Source organism: Sapajus apella, unplaced genomic scaffold, assembly GCF_009761245.1.
Source record: "Sapajus apella isolate SASKATOON/1434 unplaced genomic scaffold, GSC_monkey_1.0 scaffold9, whole genome shotgun sequence".
Taxonomy (NCBI): Eukaryota; Metazoa; Chordata; class Mammalia; order Primates; family Cebidae; genus Sapajus; species Sapajus apella.
The window spans coordinates 39888093-39903353 of record NW_022436949.1 but is presented as its reverse complement, the minus strand read 5'-3'; the positions used below and the strand labels follow the sequence as shown (position 1 = coordinate 39903353).

At 37.0% G+C, this 15261-nt stretch overlaps 1 protein-coding gene across 1 annotated transcript in view; it reads right to left on the bottom strand.

Moving 5' to 3' along the window:
• GPC6 (glypican 6) overlaps window positions 1–15261 on the bottom strand; it is a 1186177-nt gene that overhangs the window by 327798 nt on the left and 843118 nt on the right. The gene's annotated exons all lie outside the window — the stretch shown is intronic.

Sequence of the window (15261 nt, the reverse complement as noted above, 5' to 3'; positions counted from 1 at the left end):
TATACCCCATGCTCTGTTTATTCTTATGTCAGTAGGCAAAGATTGGTAGAAAGACACTCAGATCTGGGTCCTGTGTTTTATCAGAAAAGTGAGAGGACAAGACTCGGTTACTTATTAAGACTTCCTATTAAAACTGTCACATAGTGTTTATTAATACTAGTCCTTTATTAATATTAATGATATATAACATCTACACCTGTGTTCTTGAACTAGGACTTGAGTCAAAATCACAACTGTTTATTGTCTATCAGAAAACTGGATCTTAAACAGATTCACTAATTCTTTCAACACTTGCTCAAGTTCTATCAAGTGCTAGGTACTCCTCTGGTGTCCAGGGCTATAGAGTGATAAAAACAAAGTGCCGGACCTCATGAAACTTGTATATTTATGGGAGTGAGACTGACAATTAAAAAAAAATGAAAAAATAATTAACATACAGCAAAGTAGAGATAAGTGCTATTAAAAAAGAAAAGCCTTGAGCCGGATAAAGGTGCAGAGTGTTAGAAGGGTCACAGAAGTACCTCTGAGTAGAGGACATTCCAGCAGGGACCTAGGTGAACATCTCTGACAGGTCATGAGTCAATTCGTGAATCAGATATGCCATGGCCAATCCCTAAGCATTCTAGTCTGTGCCGGGTTCTGGAAGAAATGCAGAATCCAGCATTAAGACAACGACACTCTGTGGAGAGACTGGCCCAGAATGCATAGAATTACTAGATACTAATTGACGATAAACTGAGTGTCCGTGACTGTTTACAGGATGGGTCTACAGATGAAAGGTTACAGGATTTGCTGAGTATCAGGGAGAAGTTTCACGGAGGATACATCTAATACTAAATATCAGAAGAACCTAGGAATATGGAGGATGCCAGGAAATGATTTGTGAGCAACAGCGTTAGTGAGTGTAAAGTAAGAGGAAAGGCAGAGAGTGGGGTACAAGAGCGGAGAGTCGGCTGAGGGCCACTGGAACGCTGGGCCCGCAGAAAGTGGGTGATGAGGTTATTTCTCTGAATTCTCTCACAACACTTGAGATGTCACTAACGGAAAAGCTGGTTAAGTTTAGACAGGATAAGATCTTTGGAGAGGAAAAGGAGAAGACCTTATCTTTTCTAAAGGGGATTCACAAGGGGTAGTGAGGAAACTGATCACCTTGTAAAGTTACTGTTATGGAGAGTGGAAATAAATAAGTTGAAAAAGATAACATGAGTGCAAAGTATTTTCGGGGCAGTGTGTCTGGGGCCTGAAATAGGAAAACTACTGAAGAGGTGGTGGAGGGAGCCCAGGTAGGAAGCCTTAATTCTGATTTTGAGTAGACACAGAGGGCTAGGAGGGTAAGGTGTGAATCTGAAGACATGGAGACATGCTGGTTGTAGGAGAGTAAGGATTTGCAAGTCTCATTTCTTTGTAAGAGATTTTTTTTTTTTTTTTTTGAGATGGAGTTTCGCTCTTGTTACCCAGGCTGGAGTGCAATGGCGCGATCTCGGCTCACCACAACCTCCGCCTCCTGGGTGCAGGCAATTCTCCTGCCTCAGCCTCCTGAGTAGCTAGGATTACAGGCACACGCCACCATGCCCAGCTAATTTTTTGTATTTTTAGTAGAGACAGGGTTTCACCATGGTGACCAGGATGGTCTCGATCTCTCGACCTCCCAAAGTGCTGGGATTACAGGTGCGAGCCACCACGCCCAGCCTATAAGAGATTTTTAAAAGGGGAAAGTAGTAGAAGTTATAGTCATAATGTAGTTGGGAAGAAGATTCAAAAGGTAGATAGGATCTGTGCAGAATAATTGGGAGCCAGGGGTTCAATCTGTAGATACTAAGAGGTTATATAACAACCACATTTATTGCACAGTGCCTGGAATTAGCAAGATAATTAAATATATATATATGTAATTGGGCTTTGCAACCTGAGTCATTCCTTCAAACTGTATTGTTTTCCGGGACTTCCAGCTTCTTCCTTTCCAATGTCAACTTTGTCTACATAAGGAGCACTTTTGTAAAACTCCTGCTTGCAATAAGGTGCCACTTGATTCTGAACTCTCCCTCTGCTCCTTTTCCCATTTAGACTTCTCTCTCCCATGCCCATTTCTTGTCATTCTGAGTAGTAATACTTTATGGATAGTAGTAGTTCAGTGCATTCTCTTAACCAGTTAACAAAGCTATTGTTACTATAATCCTTTAAGAGAGATACTAAACATGGGAATTTCAGCGTTCATGACTAACCAGTTGGAGAGTAACTGAAGAGATAATATGTCTTTGAGTTACAGAGAATTGACAAACAAAAATTAAGTATCATTGACAAATAGTAGTAGTAATACTGCTGGAAACATAGTTTGATAAAAACAATAAAACAGTTTTAAAGATGAATGGTTGGCTAATACAAATATTATGAAGTTGGAGATATTTCTTTAATTTCTTAGTTAATGAGTCTTTTAGAGCTAGCCAGTATTAGTAGCAAGGCCTGCTGATAAGCCTACTGCTTGAGAGATTGTGGCCGGAACCTTCCCGTATTAACACCTTTCCCCAGAGGCACTACCATAGACACCATGGTCTTTTCTTCCATTAGAACTCGATACCATCCTAAACATACCATCCTTACATTGCTAGCTCCTATCAATGATGTTCCTCAGAAGACTCTAAAAGAACATCTTTGGCATTGATGAGCTGAAGTAAACTAAAATGCTGAAATATTACCTCTTTGGTATGAACTGATTTGTATCCTTCCGAAGTTCATATGTTGAAGCTTGACCCACCAATATGATTATAGTTGGATTTTAAGTTTTGGGGAAGAAATTAAAGTTGGATGAGGTCATAAGAAGGGCATCATGGTGGGATTGGTGGCTTTGCAAGAAGAGAGAGAGAAAGAAGTTGTTCTCTCTTAGCCATGTGAGGACACAGCAGGGTGGCCATTGGCAAGTCAGGAAGAGTCCTCACCAGGACCTAAATCAGCTGGCACTGTAATCTTGAATTTTCCAGCCCCCAGAACTGTGAGACATAAATGTCTGTTGTTTAAGCTACCAAGTCTATGGCATTTTTTAATAGTTGCCCAAGTAGTCAAATGAACTCTTAGAATTAAAAAAAAATAATAAACTGATTATCATTCTTACTATTATCACTGGGGTTTACCCATTTCATTTATCTAAGGTAGTGAATAATAATCCCAGTGTCTTTAAATGATTTTTCCAGATTAATAGCTTGGGGTAAATCTCTCTGTGTTATGTACTCTAATAATGCATTTTTCCCCAGATATAATTAAAATGGCTTATCAATTTTTCTTCAAATTCTCAGCTTTTAAATTTCATTGACTACATAAAGTCTCAAAAGAAATAAATGTTTTAATCAGTCCAGGAGCCCAGATTCACAAACCCTAAATTTCCAGACACTAAGTCTGTCTTTTCTTAAAAAAGTTTCACCTGGGGGTTGGGGAATTGGGCTCTTCTGAAATTGAATTCTGGGATGATGAATTTCAAATGACTGGTCTCTGGTTTTCTGGTCTAAGAGAAATGAAATCTCCTTGGGATTCTTGTAAATAATTGCATCATGTTGTCCAAGAAAGAGGGAATGTGTAGAATAAATAGTATCATTTATGGCATTTCTTATGATTCATTAAAATAACAAAAAGTATCAGGACATTGTGCTCTTTCAAAAGACTGGATACTGTGTCAATCACATAATTTATTTAATTAGCAAATATTTGTTGCAGCACTCTTATGTGTCAGGCAATGTGATAGGAGCTGGGGAAGTAAAGATAAATACTACTAGACCCTATCATCCTGGGAGCTAAAGGATCTAATGCAGGAAACAGACACAAAGAAATAATTGCACAGCAATATGAGGAGCAATGATGGAGACAGATTTTACAATGATCACGGAACTCTGTGGAAGCAGTGCCTATGTTATTCACAATTTTTGAAATGTAGGCTGTCAGGAGGAATATAGGTTCACACGTATGGACAACTGTGAGACATACACTTGAAACGTCCTATTAGTTAGAAATATTAAAGTGTAAAGCAACCTCGCAGTAACATTTTTGCATTAAGCTCACCATGGGTGAAATAACTGTCCTCAACAAATTCAAATACATCATCTGCAGAGATCCCGATGACTCTACAAACATTGATAGACATAAAAACACCTTCAATATGGATCTACTAGTACTGCTAAATAACAACATGGCCCTGTCTTTACATTTATCTCACAGTTTTAAACTATCTGGTTAAAAATCTAAGAAATATAACTATGTCTACTTCTGAAATAGAAAGAAAGGATCACAGACTTTAATTCTATCTCATGCAGCTTTATAGCAAAATGTTCCTGGGAAAATTTTATATGTAGTCATTCCTCAGCATCCTTGGGGGACTGGTTTCAGGACCCATGAGATACCAAAATCTGCCAGTTCTCAAATCTTTCGTATATATTTGCATACAATCTATGCACATCCTCCCCATATTTTAAATCATCTCTACATTACAATGTAAATACTATGAAAACAGTTGACATATTTTACTGTTTTTTTATTTGTATTATTTTTCTTGTTATTTTTTAGTTTTTAAAAGTATTTTAAATCCCCAGTTGGTTGAATTCACAGATATAGAACCCATGGATATGGAGGGCCTACTGTAAGGTATAAAAATATGCTTACCTGTAATTTTTTTTTCTTGTGGTGTTTTTGTCTGGCTTTGGTATCAGGGTAATGCTGGGATTATAAAATGAGTTTAGAGAGATTCCTTTCTCTTCACATATTTTAAAAGAGTTTAAGAAGGATTGGCATTAATTCTTCCTTAAATGTTTAGTAGAATTCACCAGAGAGGCCATCTGGTCATGGATTTTTCTTTGCTGAGAAGTTTTTGATTACTGAGTCAGTCTTGTTACTTCTTAGTGGTCTGTTTAAATTTTCTTTTAGTTCATGTTTCAGTATCAGTAGGCTGTATGTATCCAGAAATTCATGGCTTTTCTTTCTACAACAACCCATTTGTTTGTGTGTAATTGTTCACAGCAGTGAAACGATCCTTAGTATTTCTGCAGCATCGACTTTTAAGGCCTCTTCTTTAATTTCTTATTATATTTATTTGCTGCTTCTCTCTTTTTATCTTAGTCTACCTTTTCTTAGTTTGTCAATTTTATCTTTTCAAAACACAACTCTTAGTTTTGTTAATCTTTTACTTATTTTTAAAATCTCCATTTTGTTTATGTCTACTCTGATCTTTATTGTGTCCTTCCTTCTGCTAACTTTATGCTTAGTTTGTTCTTTATTTCTAGTTTCTTGAGGTAGAAGCTTAGGTTAGTTGAGATCATTCTCCTTTAATGTATGTGTTTATTGCTGTAAACTTCTCTTTCGGTACTAATTTTTTGCATTCCATATGTTTTTCTCTGTTGTACTATTATTTTCATAGTTTCAAGATATTTTGGGATTTGCCTTTTGAGTTCTTCTTTGTCCCATTGGTTGCTCAAAAATGTATTATTAAATTTCCACATATTTGTGAATTTTCCAATCTGTCTCCTGTTTGATTTCTAGTTTTATATCATTGTGTTCAGAAAAGATACTTGACATGATTTCAATCTTCTCAAATTTGTTAAGACTTGCTTTGTAGCCTAACATGTGATCCATCTTGAATAATGTTCCACATGCAGTTAGGAAGAATGTGAATTCTGCTGCTGTTGGGTAGAATGTTCTTTATATGTCTTTTGGGTCCCTGATAAACATAGATGAAAAAGTCCTCAGTGAAATACTAGCTAACCAAATTTAACAGCACATTAAAATGATCAGGTACCATGATCAAGTGGAATTTATCCCTGGGATGCAAGGATGGTCCAATATATACAAAACAATAACTATAAAATGCTACATTAAGGGGATGAAGGATAAAAAGCATATTATCATCTCTCTAAATGGAGAAAAAGCATTTGACAAAATTTAATACCCGTTTATAATGAAAAATGCTCAATAAACTGGATATAGAAGAAATGTACCTCAATATAGTAAAGGCCACATTTAACAAGCCCATACCTAACATTATACTGAAAGATGAGAAGCTGAAAGATTTTCCTCTGAGATCAGGAAAAAGGCAGGAATGCTCACTGTTATCATTTATCTTAAACATAGTACTGGAAGTCTTAGCCAGAGCAATTAAACAAGAAAAAAAAAAAGGCTTCCAATTGGAAAGGAAAAATTTTAATTGTCTGTATATGCAACTGATGTGATTTTATATATAGAAAACCCTAAAGACATCACCAAAAAAACTGTTGAAATTAACAAACAAATTCAGTAAAGTTGTAGAATACAAAATCAACATTAAAAAATCAGTTGTGTTTCTATACATTAACAATGAACTATCTGAAAAAAAATTAAGAAGTAATCCCATTGATAATAGCATTAAAAAATAAAATACTCAGGAATATATTAACCAAAGAAGTGAAAACTTGCACACTGAAAACTGCAAAATGTTGATGAGAGAAATTTAAAAAGACATATAAATGGAAAAATATCCCATGTTCAGGGATTAGCAAATTTAAGACTGTTAAAATGTCCATATTATCTAAACTGATCTATAGATTCAATGTTATCCATGTCAAAATCCCAGTGGCATTTTTTACAAAAATGGAATAAAAAATTCTAAAATTCACATAAGCCCACAAAAAACCCAGAGGCACCAGAGCGATCTTGAGGAAAAAGAACAAAGTTGGAGGCATCACATTTCCTGACTTCAAAATATATTAGAAAGCTACAGTAATTAAAACAGTATGATACTGGCATAAAGACAGACATATAGACCAGTGGAACAGAATAGAGATGCCAGAAATAAAGCCACCTGTACATGGTCAACTTTTCTTCAAGAAAGGTGCCAAAAATACACAATGGAGAAAATATAGTCTCTTCAAGTGGTGTTGGGAAAACTGAACATTCACATGAAAAAGAATGAAATTGGACCTGTATCTTACATCATGCATAAAATGTCACCCAAAATTGATTAAAGACCTAAACATAAGACCTGGAACTCTAAAACAACTAGGAGAAAACATTCAGGAAAGGCTTCTTGACATTAACATTAGCAGTAATTTTTTGGATATCAAACCCAATGCACAGGCAATGAGAGCAAAAATGGTGTGGGACTACACCAAACTAAAAGTTCCTGTGCAGCAAAGAAATAATGAGCAGAGTGAAGAAACAACCTACATAATGGGAGAAAACATTTGCAAAACATTTATCTGATAAAGACAGTAAGAGAGATAGATAATATCCAATGTATACAAGGAAGACTCACATCTCAATAACAAAAAGACAGCCTGATTTATAAATGTGTAAAAGACTTTAACAGACATTTCTCTAAAGAAGGCATAAATAGTCAACAGGTAAAGAAAATGGTACTCAACATCACTAGTCATCAGGGAAATGTAATGAAAGCACAATAAATCATCACCTTACACACGCTAGGATAGCCATTATTATTATTATTTTTTAAAACGATAACAAAAAAGATAATAAGTGTTGGATAGGATGTGGACAAATTGGAATCCCTGCACTCTGTTGGTGGGAATGTAAAATATTACAGATATTATGAAAAGCAGTAAGGAGGTTCCTCAAAATATTAAAATGGAACTAACACATAATTCAGCAACACTAATTCCGGGTATATGTTCAAAAGAATTGATAAAACAAGATTGCAAAGATGTATCTACATTCTCACGTACATTATAGCAGTAATCACAAGAGGCCAGATAACAACCCAAATGTCCATGGACAGATGGATAAAGAAATGTAGTATGTACAGTCAATGGAATATTATTTAGCATTAGAAAGAAGGAAATTCTGTCATAAAAATAAACCTTGTCATAAACCTTGAGGACAATATGCTAAGCGAAATAAGCCAGGCATAGAAGGACAAATACTGACTGCCTCATTCCACTTATAGGAGGTATCCTGAAATAGTCAAACTCACAGAAGCAGAGAATAGAATGAATGGCGGTTGCCAAGGTCTATGGTAAGAAGAAATTTGGGAGTTGTTCTTCAATGGACATAAAGTTTCAGTTTTGCACAATGAATAAGTTCGTAAGAGCTGCTGTACAATATATTGGCTATAATTAACAGTGTGGTAACGTGCACTTAAAATTTAGTACCTGGGTAAATCTCATGTAAAATATTCTTAGCGCGCACACACACACAAACTCACAAAAAAGAAAACAAAGGGACACAAGAAAATTTTGGGGGTGATGAATATGTTTATTACCTTGATTGGGTTATGGTATCACAGGTGTATGCATAGTCCAAATTCATCAAGGGTAATGTATTCATTAAATGTGCCATGTTATATATATCAGTATTATCTTAGTAAAGCTGACACACACACACACACACACACAAACACACACACACACACTCTTTACATGCTAAAATTTGAAGACTCTAATTATGTTTTAAAGCTTACTGTATTATTATATTCATAAATTGGTTACGACTTCACACACCATTAATGCAGATGATTGTGTATAGCTACTATTCCATGATAAATGCAAAGATATTTTTCTCATGTGTTATAACTTAGGGGTTTATACAAATTTATAATCATAATGAGTATAAAAAAACTTTAAGGTCTATGAGTAAAAGCATCTGATAGGCCAGCCACTTTATTTCTTGCCCAGTTAAAACATTTATATAACCACCTCAGTTCTGGAAAAAGGTTATAAAATTTTCATTTTCCCTCATGTTAGTTCACTGTACCATACTCATATGTTATACCAGACTCACTGTGATATAATCAACATTTAACTAAGAAAAGAATACATAAATGATGGGGAGATAAAATTTTTGTTTCAGTCATGGTTATTTAGGTCATATTCCTACCAAGGCAGAAACGTAGTCATTTTGGTAACCAAATTCTGAGAGACCTTTACAAATTGCTTCCAAAATATTAGGGAGGCAGTGAGTGCTGAGGTGCTGAAAGCCTGGTGATTTTGGATAATTATGTGCTGTGCTTCCATCTTCAACATTGTGCATCAAAGGACAACCACAGTGACTTTTCTATCTGAAGTCATGGGCACACATAACATATTTGTTAGTGTAGGAGCAAATACTGAAGGTTGACAAATTTCAAGTGGTATAATGTCAAGAAGAGGCGTCCTGAAGGGGAGGAATTTCTGAGAGCTGTAAGTTAGCAGAAGGGGTTCAAGTAGTTTAAATCCAATGTGATTTCTGAAATCTGTTGAAAATCATCTTTAAACCTTCATTGTAATGTTTAAAACATAGCCTTGTCTATACTGCACATAATAGTCTTCTGAAAATTTTACACCACCTATGCTCTTGGAACAGGGGAATGAGCAAATGTATTTGCCCCCATTTTGAAAAGTAATTTTTTTAACTGAGCTATTAAATATGAATTATTTAATCTGTACTTTCCCATGATGATTGCTATTCTGAAAAAATGCATAGAGGCTACTGAAGATTTTTGTCAAATAAAGTATGATGTGTTTATGCTCAGTATTTACTATTGGACTAAAGGGATTTGTACTTCTGGGGAAATATGCACAGCTAATGTATGGTTCTCTAATATGCACTGATTTCTAAAACAACAGAAACTCTGCCAGAGCAAAGATTTTGCTGAAATAGTAACTCATAGCTTCACCTTCATTTTTAAATGAAATTATTGTACTTGATTTTGCTAATAGTACCATTTCCCAAGTGGCAAAGAGATGGGACCTAGTGCAGTTTGGATGGTTGACTGTGACCTCTAATTTTCTCGAGCATCGTTTATGTCATATATTTATTTTTCTTAAAAGTTAAAGCTCTGGTGAAAAATTCAAGATGATGGTGATGATTTTATTGTTTAATTCAAGATTATTTAAAGGCTTATCCTAGAGGGTCCTTTGGCCTCCTAGTGGTCCAGGAGAGAGAGACCACAGGATGAATGCATAGAACCACCCGATATTTGGACCTGTGAAATAGGTCTCATCAGCAGAATTTCCATGTAATCTGACACCTTTCTCCCCAGTGACTCTCTTCTATAACCCACGGTCCATGTTGAGAAAGATCTCCTCCTGCTGCAGAGGGAGGATGTTAAAATGGCAGATTACTTATGCTTATGCCCAGTACCACCCCTAGAGCTAAGTACAAGCAAATGGAAATATATCCAGCAGCCCCTTAGCAATTTTTTATATTCTTGCTGGCATTATGGTGGCTCCATTTTTGTGCTGAGCTCTGTCACTGCAAAATCTTGAAAGTATTTTATTTTAAGTAGATTGCGAGATGGGATCAAAGGAACATTTTTTTACAAAAGAAGCTTATGTAAAGAACCTTGCACATTTCATGACTATACTGCTTTCATCTGTGAATACTTTAGGAGAGAGTAATAACGATGGTATTCCTGGATCAGAATCAAACCAATGCTTTATTTCAGAATTATTACTAAACTACTTCTTTTAGTGCAGGGCTGGCACTCTTATTTTTGGCCATTCAAGGCAGACGTCAAGGAGGGAGAGGGCTGTCTGGAGTTTGTGTGTGAGCTGGAAAGTGATTAGGTGTAGACATCACTCTCTTCCTAACATACTCTTTTTTTTTTTTTCTTCTATCTTCAATTTCTTGAATGGGGCCCAGCATTCTTTTAATTCAGGACTCCTGCAGGTGTTCTTTCTTTCTCTTGCATGCCTTCCACTCTCCTGACCTTATTCACCCTTCATCTTGCTCCCACGTATTGTCCAAGTGTCATTCTCCGGCAAGGCCCTAGGCATCACCCCTCTAGTCTGGGTTAGACAACATCCTTTGGACTCCAATGCACATTAAGCACATGCCACATTGCCGGCATTGCTGTTTGACTTCCTGCAGACTGCAAACACCTTGAGAACAGGAACTGGTGCCTTTGCAACATTCATTGTTTTTTCCCTAGTGCTTTAGCAGAGAGTAAGTCAATGTACAAGGGGCTTTATCATGCCATCCAACAACTAGGAAAAATTGTAAGCAAAAGATGTTAAGTTTTGAAACATTTGTGTTATGGTTTTCCATCTTCACTAAATATTTATTTTAGGATAATTGTGCATAGGTGATATGTAAACTGTTCAAAATAAATACATGTAAACTATCAGTTGCACGGTTAGATAGTAACTTTTTTTTAGTACTCAAATCAGTGACTCCTCCTCAGTTTTTAGGTTCTCTTAAGTTTATTGGTTGGTCTGTACAAGGTATTCAGAGAAAAATAATTCACAAAAGAGCATGATTAAAATAAACTTATTTGGAAGGGGAAATAGACGGTAGCAAAATTCATTAATTGTGCCTGAGGCTGAATAAATGCTTAACTGTGTGTAATTATGGCAAAAAATACTCAGGACAGTTCACCAGTATGAAAATTCAAGCCCTATACTTGTTCTCTAGGTCTTTAGAGTTTGGGTGTCCTGTGACACTTGAATTCAGCAAAAGGCAAAATACTGTTAGCTACCACCTTTTTCATTTGTAACTTTGTATTGTGTTTGCACAACAAAAAATTTATGAACTTCATTGCATATTTTTTAAGACAAGAAGATCTGATTAGGCTAATAAAAAAAAAAAAAAAAAAAAGCCTGTAAGTCTCGGTGCTTTTCTGAAACAGAGCACGCATAAATTTTGTCTTCTCCAAAGTTTTACACTAAGGAAAGGCATTGCTGTTTTGTAGATGCATGAATTTATATTCCAGGCCATGGAACTTCTTTATCACCTCTGTTGAAGTTCCAGATAAAACCACAGATACAGCCTCCTGATTGTCAAAGCACATTTGTAATTGAGCTCTGTATTGAATAATTTCCTTTAAGCCAGGCAAACTTTAAAAAAGAACAAAGGGCATGTGGAAGTCAGACACAAAGCTTCCCAAAACATGAAGACAGATAGATTTTCAATAATTTAAATGGCCAATTTGGATTAGTTAAATCCTCTGATTGTTCATTATAATCTTTAATCAAATCATGTCATCCTAAAAGAGACTATAATCTATACCACATGCTTTATTCTAAGTTATAAATGTATAATTTTCAGTTAATTTTAAAAACCATCTACACGAAAGACTATTCATCATTGAAATTTCAAAACTGAGTTAACCAAATATGCTTAGGTTCATAAAGAACAGAGGAATATAATGAATAATCAAATGTTGGAAAATGGAGAACAGACTTTTCTTTTTGTCTTTTAAGGTCAAGATGGCACATGCCAGGCGTGTGTATCAGAATGAATTTATTCCTTCACTTTTTTCTGTATAACATCATTAATCAATTACAATGCTCAGTCATACTGAGCCCAGAGGTGACCTCAGGATTCTTCTCAACACAGCACTCTTGGAAGCCACAATTATTCTACTGGATCAATTAAACCAAACACCATCTCTGTTTTTAGATTTCCTTTATGTTCATGTTGGTATAATTGCTCAATGATGTCTTGGCAGAGTTTTAGACTCATTGTTGAGAAGGACTAGACGCTATCTGTTTTAAACAATTTCTGCAGAATCTCCCAGAAAGGTGTCACCTCCATTAGAAACGTTTAGGAGTAGAGAGCCCCGCCTCATTAGCAACACATGACTTTCAGACAACTCTTAAAAAGTAAGAAAACTCTTCCTTGTGCTGATTTAAAATATGTCTTGCTGTAATGTTCTCACAGAGTAACTCTAGAAAGGATGGACTTTGAGTACTCAACACTGAATTATGTCATAGTTTCTCTTTCTAGTCTGCTCTTTGGGAAAAATATATTTAAATGCTTCCATGATACCTCATGCAGCATAGTTCCCAGGCCCTTTGCCACCTCAGAAGGACAATAATTCTTTTTAGTAAATAGTTACTATCAATATTTTAATTAATATATTCTCCATCTAGTGGAATACTATTTTTAAGCAGCAAAAAATAAAGTGACAAAGGATAAACACTATATATCCTCTGAGTTCTCTGCATTTAGACATTGATATGGTTTGGCTGTGTCCTCACCAAAATCTCATCTTGAATTTTAACTCCAACAATTCGTACTCCAACAATAGGAGGAACCCGGTGGGAGGTAGTTCATCCATGGAGGTTGGTCTCTCTTGTGCTGTTCTCACGATAGTGAGTAAGTTTCACAAGAGCTGATGGTTTTAAAAACTGAAGTTTCGCTACACAAGCTCTTGTTTTTTTTTCTGCCACCATCCACGTAAGATGTAACTTGCACCTCCTTGCCTTTTGCCATGATTGTGACGCCTCCCCAGCCATGCGGAACTGTAAGTCGATTAAACCTCTTTCTTTTGTAAACTGCCTAGTCTTGGATATGTCTTTACTAGCAGCATGAAAATGAACTAATACAGTAAATTGGTACAATTACAGTGGGGGCACTGCAAAAAAGATACCCCAAAATATGGAAGCAACCTTGGAACTGGGTAACAGGCAGAGGTTGGAATAGTTTGGAGGGCTGAGAAGACAGGAAAATGTGGGAAAGTTTGAAACTCCCTAGATACTTGTTAAATGGCTTTGACCAAAATGCTGATAATGACATGGACAATGACATCCAGGCAGAGGTGGTCTCAGATGGAGATGAGGAACTTGTAGGGAACCAGAGCAGAGGTGACTTTTGCTATGTTTTAGCAAAGAGACTATCAGTATTTTGCCCCTGCCCTGTAGATCTCTGGAACTTTGAATTTGAGAGAGATGATTTAGGGTATGTGGTGGAAGAAATTTCCAGGCAGCAAAGCATTCAAGAGGTGACTTGGGTGCCGTTAAAGGCATTCCGTTTTAAAAGGGAAACAGCATAAAAGTTTGAAAAATTTGTAGCCTGACAACACGCTAGAAAAGAAAACCCCATTTTCTGAGGAGAAATTCAGGTTGGCTACAGAAATTTGCATAAGTAACGAGAAGGCAAATGTTAATCACCAAGACAATGGGGAAATGTCTCTAGGCTGTGTTAAAGACCTTTGATGCAGCCCTTCCTATCACAGGCCCAAAAGTTTAAGAGGTAAAAATGGTTTTGTGGGCCAGATCCAGGGTCCCCATGGTGTGTGCAGCCTAGGGACTTGGTTCCCAGTGTCTCAGCTGCTCTAGCCATGACTGAAAGGGGCCAAGGTACAGCTCATGCTATGGCTTCAGAGATTGCATGCCCCAAGCCTTGACAGCTTCCACGTGGTGTTGAGCCTTCAAGTGCACAGAAGTCAAGGACTAGGGTTTGGAAACTTCCGTCTAGATTTCAGAAGATGTATGGAAGTGTCTGGATGCCCAGGCAGAAGTTTCTGCAGGGCAGGGCCCTCATGGAGAACATCTCCTAGAGGAGTACAGAAGGGGAATGTGGGGTTGGAGCCCCCACATGGAGTCCCTACTGGGGCACTGCCTAGTGGTGGAACTGTGAGAAGAGAGCCACTGTCCTCCAGACCCAATAACGGTAGATCCACTGACAGCTTGCATTGTGCACTGGAAAAGCTGTAGGCCCTCAATGCCAGTCCATGAAGGCATCTGGGAAGGAGGCTGTACCCTGCAAAACCACATAACCATAGCTGCCCAAAACCACGGGAGCCCACCTCTTACAGCAGTGTGACCCACATGTGAGACGTTGAGTCAAAGGAGAACATGTTGGAGCTTTAAGATTTGATTGCTCTGTTGGATTTCAGACTTGCATGGGACCTGTAGCCCCTTTGTTTTGGCCAATTTCTCTCATTTGGAACCACTGCACTCCTATTGTATCAAGGAAGTAACTAACTTGCTTTTGATTTTATAGGCTCACAGGTTGAAGGAACTTTCCTTGTCTCAGATGAGACTTTGGATTGTGGACTTTTGAATTAATGCGGAAATGAGTTAACACTTTGAGGGACTGTTGGGAAGTCACAGTTGGTTTTGAAATGTGAGGACATAAAATTTGGGAAGAGCCAGAGATGGGATGATATGGTTTGGCTGTGTCCCCACCCAAATCTCATCTTGAATTTTAACTCCCACGATTCCCATGTGTCATGGGAGGGACCCAGTGGGAAATAATCCCTTCATGGATGCGGGTCTTTCCCATGGTGTTCTTGTGATAGTGAATAAGTCTCAAGAGATCTGATGGTTTTAAAACTGGAGTTTCGCTACACAAATTTTTTTAGCCACACACAGATTATTTGCTTCATATTCTAATGATTGCCAGAATATATGGACACAAACACAAATATCTCTTTTATCCCTCCTATCTATCTGTCTGTCTATCTATCTAACTATCTACCATCTGTCTGTCTCCAATGGACTCCAATGCATATTAAACACACCTTGTATTACCTCTCTCTATAGAGACACACACACACACACACACACACACACACACACACACACACACACA